The sequence below is a fragment of the Cavia porcellus genome, unplaced genomic scaffold (genome assembly GCF_034190915.1).
Source record: "Cavia porcellus strain 051 isolate PalLab524CR breed Dunkin Hartley unplaced genomic scaffold, mCavPor4.1 scaffold_22, whole genome shotgun sequence".
NCBI lineage: Eukaryota > Metazoa > Chordata > Mammalia > Rodentia > Caviidae > Cavia > Cavia porcellus.
The window spans coordinates 39,018,163-39,024,162 of NW_026947505.1; the positions used below are offsets into that span (position 1 = coordinate 39,018,163).

General features: G+C 39.9%; 1 long non-coding RNA gene across 1 annotated transcript in view; it reads right to left on the bottom strand.

Annotated features, from left to right (window-relative positions):
- LOC111755787 (uncharacterized) overlaps nt 1-5,532 on the bottom strand; it is a 174,829-nt gene extending 169,297 nt beyond the window's left edge. The window contains exon 1 of the long non-coding RNA XR_010041973.1: nt 5,433-5,532. This is a non-coding gene — a long non-coding RNA (uncharacterized LOC111755787). The remainder of the gene's footprint in view (nt 1-5,432) is intronic.
- Between the last annotated feature and the right edge of the window lie 468 nt (nt 5,533-6,000).

Genomic DNA, 6,000 nt, shown 5'->3' on the forward strand with positions numbered 1-6,000 from the left:
TGAAAACTTGCTGAGCCCTGTGGTCCAGCCTTTGCCATTCCTTCCATATTCCCCAGCACAGTACTGCAGATGCTCTGGATGTCACAAAGACTAAAGAAGATATTATTTCAGTACCTGGACATTTGTTCTGTGCCACACAATTAATAAGTGATGTCTTTAAGCCTCAAAAGAGTCCTGTAAAGTCCATATTTCATTTGATAAATGAGCAAACAACATTGAGTAAATTGCACAAATTCACTCTGCTGATGGTGACAGAGCAGAACTTTGAGTGTAAGACTGGGGGACAGCCATGCCTGTGCTCTTCTCACTTCCCACACCAACCAAAGCCCAAATCAGAGGATGTAGTGGCAGTTAAGTCAGGGAGCACTCCACTGAGGAGCTGATGGAAACCAGGCAGACGTAGATGGAGCCACCTGCCTGAATCTGGAGCTTCAACTCTTCATCGGGCAAGCAGCAAACTCCCTGAAACCTAAAGTTCTGCTCTTCCCCAGGGAAAGGAACAGTGATGGCCCTGCAGCTATTGTAAGGACCAAAGGCAGGAATGCAGGTGCCACACTCGGCACCTGAGAGATGCCCACATGTCTTCCTCCATCTTGGTGCCACCAACCCACCTCTGCCCACAGCTGCTACCAAACCATGCATTCTGTGATTTTTGGAGTATAAATGCTTTTTAACAAAACATGTCAAATATCTTATTGGGTTTTATTTATGACTTGCTAGAAGTTTTTTCACTGCTTGTTACATTTAATCTCTACCATGAGTTAACACATAAATCATTCAATAATAATTTTCCCCACCACCAGGCTGTGTAGACAGATCAGACGCTTAAAGTCAGTGAACATTTTCAAATCCCCCAAAAGCATTTTATTTTGGTTAAGGCAATACAAAAAAATGACCACACTGTTCAGGATAGATTACAGAGAGATGATTGATGGTAAACAGATAAGGCAGAGGCTAATAGATAAATTGATGGATAGATAGACGGATGGATAGACAGACAGATGGTAGACTTGAGCCTCTAGCATTTAAATGTAGACATAATACTGACATAAAGCTATAGCATTTGTGCACCTTTGGGAGCAACATTGGATTCTTTCACATCTCTGCCCTGTTTCACATAACCCAATGCCACAGAAAGCTAAGCCTATCAGACATTAAGTGACTGTCCTTTCCACACAGATCATTAGGAACCAATGGGACCTGGAAATCATTCCTTTCATCTCTCTCTCTCTCTCTCTCTCTCTCTCTCTCTCTCTCTCTCTCTCATAAACTGAAGTCTTATATTAGCAATTTCCATATCCTCATCAGTGTAATATTCAATATTCCTATAACCACTCTGAACTCTTACTGTCCAGAATGGTTCCATTTTTCCCTATCATCTCCTCTTCCAGCCACGAAAATAACTTCTAAACCAATAACCACTAAACAGCTCTCACCAGCCAATTACCCTCTGCTGGCCTTGTGCTATTGTCCCTCCAATGGGGCACAGAGCTTATGGTGCATCTTCTGGCTCCAGCTGAATGAAACTCCATTCCAAAAGTGCCTCAGAACAGAAATGAATTGCACAGCACTGTTTGCTAGGCTTTCTCTTAGCACACAGTGAGCTCTTGCCGCCCCCTTGCCAGCCATGTGCTTTGTTTCCCTCCATCCTGTATCTCTTCAACCTCATCCCTCCATCTCCATTATTGTCATTTTCCCTTCTCTTTTGTTTCTTAGTATTTTTACAGCATCTAAGAAGCCTCAGGAAATTATTACATATAAGAATTTGAGATTTCTTTTCATGTTTCAACAAGCTTCTCCCTGTGTTTAAAGATGTTCTCCTTTGATCCTTCTTTGTTTCACTTACGTCTTCTATATGTGATCTCACTAATCTCCCTCTCTTTGCATATTACCAGACTTAACTCTATGCTGAGATTTATTTCTATTCTGTTACTTACACACAGCTGCAGCATTTGGTTCCAGGGACAGCTGGACACAGAGCCAGTGATGTGATTCTTACTGAAGCTTTTATTAACTCACCCTAGCAGCTTAGTGGATTTAGCCAAATTATTTGAAAACTGAGTATCACAAAAGCATCTAAAGAAATTGGATATAAATCTCCTGATAAAATGTTTTGTTAAGCATACTTATTCTTCTCCATTGGAAAAAATGGGCAGTATTTCTACCTCCTAACTTGAAAGTGATTAACTTTTTATCCATGTTCCTCTCACCTTAAAAAAAAAAATTCCCATTTTGCAATACTAAGTAATAGGACACAAAGTCCCAGAGCTGTGATAGAAAACCTAACTACCCTTTCTATTTCCAGGGTGGCCAGCTTTGTCTTTAAAGGCCCAGGTAGTAAATGCTGTTGTTTTAGGGTACATATTGTGGTACATATTGCAGCTACTCAACACTATGATAGTAGGCAGATATGGTCACAGACCATGTGAGAAATAGGCCAATCTTGTTCTCCTTAACTTTATTTACAAAAACAAGAAGCAGGCTACAGCCAGAGGAGACTTCAGATTCCTGGTCTAAACCAACATATCATAACCAGCAAGAATCACAACTGTGCAAACCTCCACCACTATCCATATAACAGTGCTGCAAAAGCACAAGAACATACTCAGATGAAGTTTCATCCTAAAGGATACACCCCTACGAAAGTTATTGGAGACTATATTTTAAAAGACTGTCAGGGCTGGGGATGCAAAGGCAGTGTACTTGCTACCATGCATAAATCCCTGGGTTCAGTTACCAACATTACAATCAATCAATCAATCACTCAAGTTAAAGGAAGCAGTTGAAGAAACATTCAGTAAAGAGACGATTATAGAAGACATACCAACAGCTGTGTCAATAGCCTGCCGACCTTGGCTGGAAGAACTCATTTGTACACACTAACATCATGAAAAGGGAATTTATAAAGAGACTCAGATATGGAAGCCAACCCTGGCAGATGAAAAGCAGAGTAGCTGCAGAACAAATAAGAGGCATGTGGGTGCCGGGGAACATTTGTCTCCCCTCTGCTGGGCTGTTTTCCCAGGGGACCTAACTGTGTATACAAAAGCCTCCTCTTCCTCTTCTTCTTTTGTTCCTCCTCCTCCTTTTCCTCTTCACTATCTTCATCATCAACATTTTAAAGGTACTCTAATTAACTCACCATCCTCTGCACATTGCATAGTGTTAATTCATCTTCACATCATTCCTGTGATGTGCAACGCTATTTCATTCTACAGATGGAGAAGCTGAGACTCAGTGATGTCAGTCATGTGACCGGAAACTCGCAAGCCCATATTTAAACCTAGGGACTTTATCATCCAAAGTCTATTCTCATGAGTAAAACTCCAGTGCTTCTCCTTAGTTTGCAACATGGCACATGCATGCTGCTCAAAGAAGCTCCGGCCAAAGCCCTTGTCACCATATGGGCTCATCATGAGCACTTTATTGGTACCACAAATAGCTGATGATTTGAAAGGACATTAGCAACTTCACCCTTGCAAATTCCCCTCTGCAGAGGTGAAGGGTTAACAAGCTCACCCATCGTGCCTGCAGCCAAAGCATTTAGTGAACAGCTGGGAAGACCTACTGCCCTCACACTTTTAATGCATATGTATAGCATCACCTCACCAGCCTCTTACATTTGTTTTTGTGGACTTTTTTCCCCTCTCTTTCCAAGGAGATTACAGAAGAAGTCAGCTGGGGGTGGGGAGAGACACACTCAAGGCTCTCATCTGGAACTGTCTTTCTTCTTGAAAATAGCCCTAGTACAAAACAGAATCTGTTCTGGAGACAATCACAAAGGCTGAGTTCTTCATAGACCGCCAGAAGTAAAATGCAGCTTAAAATAAAAACTGCAAAAACACTAGTCTTTGCCTGGAATCTCCAATAGTCTCGGTTTTCTAAGTGATGCAAAGTCATTTTAGTTGTCCTTGATCTTCCCAGCCCCTATGAGCAGTCTCAAATAGATAATGGTAGCAAGCAAACACGTCTAAATTGTCATAAGGGGATTTGAATTCCAGTGAGATGCCTGGGAATCAGTAGGACCTGGCTACTCTCCCAATTCTCCTTGACAAGTCTAGCTTGTCTCGCTGGGGCTGGCTGTCCCAAACTAGGCTTTCTCATTTTCCCAAAGTCCAGAATGACTCTTCAAGGACTTCAATAAATTGGCAGTGAATCCTGAGGCCAAATGTAAACTAAAACTACTCTTATCATCTCTGGCAAGCCCTTTGTTTCTCCATAGGATAACTCTACTTGCTGAAGACACCATACTACTGTGACAAAAAAGGCCACAAATGCAATTTTCTGGTCAAGACATTTAGAAAATGTATAAACAATTCAGACTGAACCTGTCTTAAGGAAACGATACAGTTAATTTCATATGCTCTCAAATGCTACACTCCGCTTTTGAGTGTATACTATCTCACTTATATGAAATGCTTAGTGTGGCTCAAATATGCAATTTGCAGAGACTTGGCTATAAAAATTATCTTTAGAAAATAATTTATTTATAATTAGAAACACAAAGCTTTAGAAGACAAGAATAATTAAAAGTTGGAATTTACAAGAGGTAGTTGCTTAGTTTTAAAACAGTTTACACTGGATTTCTATTGCTAAAAAGGGACAATTATCATTTAAATATCATAAAAACATATTCTGATGAATGTAAACCACTAGAGTTTTTGCATGCATTATGAATTTTAGCTTGTACAATAAATTTTAGGCTTAATTAAATCTGTTTTTCTCCTCACTCATTCATCACCAGTATCTAGCATAGTTCCTGACCATAGTAAACATTAAGTCACTATTTTTAAAATAAGTGCATAAAAGAAGAGAGATAAGAGGAGGAAAGAGGGAGGGGAAGAAATAGAGGAGGAGGAAAGGAGGAAGGAAATATCAAACTAATCATGATGAAATTGTAGGCCCAAACAAACATCTGTTCGTGTCTATCCAATAGTATGTGACACATAAAGGACCCAATTTTTCTGTCAAAGTTTTATAAGAGAAGACAGGCAGGCATTTATTGAAACTTAGTGAATAAAAACTGAACTACTCTGAAATGTCTTTCCCAGAGAAAGAAAAAATATATCAGTATATTCAAGAGCCCTCTACCTTCCCAGCTACCCTTTACCCATGTTCGCCTCCCCACAGTGCCTAGACTTCTGATTCAACCTAATGGAGATAAGAAAGATCTGAAGATCAAAGTTCCCAAGAAAATATACTTTCCTAATGGAGGGGCTAGAATCTCCCCATGGAAAATTTCAAACACATAATACACAATCAAACTCAATGTATTCATTATCCAGTTTCAACAATGATCAGTTCACAAATAATCTGGCTCCCTGTAGAAATCTCTATTTTCTTTACTTTAGCATGATGGCATGCTACCAAAAGGATGCCACATTCTCCATGCATCCTTGCCCTCTAACACTGGGCTCTGCGATGTGACTCACCTTGGCCAATGGGATGTTAGTGAATGAGACACAGGCAGAGGCTCCCTTGGAATTTGTTTGTAAGACATAGTTGCTCCCACTCAGACATGACCGTCTTTCCCTGTTGAAGAAGAACAACATGGTTTTCCTGGTTGTGCCCTCAGGCCATCCTAGATTAGTAGACAGCCATCTGTCACCGCTACAATTCAAGCTGCAAGAAGAATTGTTCTTCCAAGCCTATGTCAGAGCCTTCTCACCAATATCCCTAAGTTGTGATGGACGATACAGTCCTACTGTGGTACGCCACTGATACTTTGTGGTTGTGGTTATAGATAACCAGTGAAAGGGTAATTCTCAAAAACATAAGTACATTCTTTTTTAACATAACAAGAGTCTCATCACATAGTCAGTATTTCCTTATTAATGTTATATTGAAATATGCCTTAATCATTATTCACTGAATACTAATACACAATAAGTTCTCAAATTTCTAATCATTTTATACTATTTTTTGGCTTCTTTAACTGTTGATTTGAATCAAGATCTAATATGATTCACATGTATGTTTGGTCCATATGTAAATCTCTAA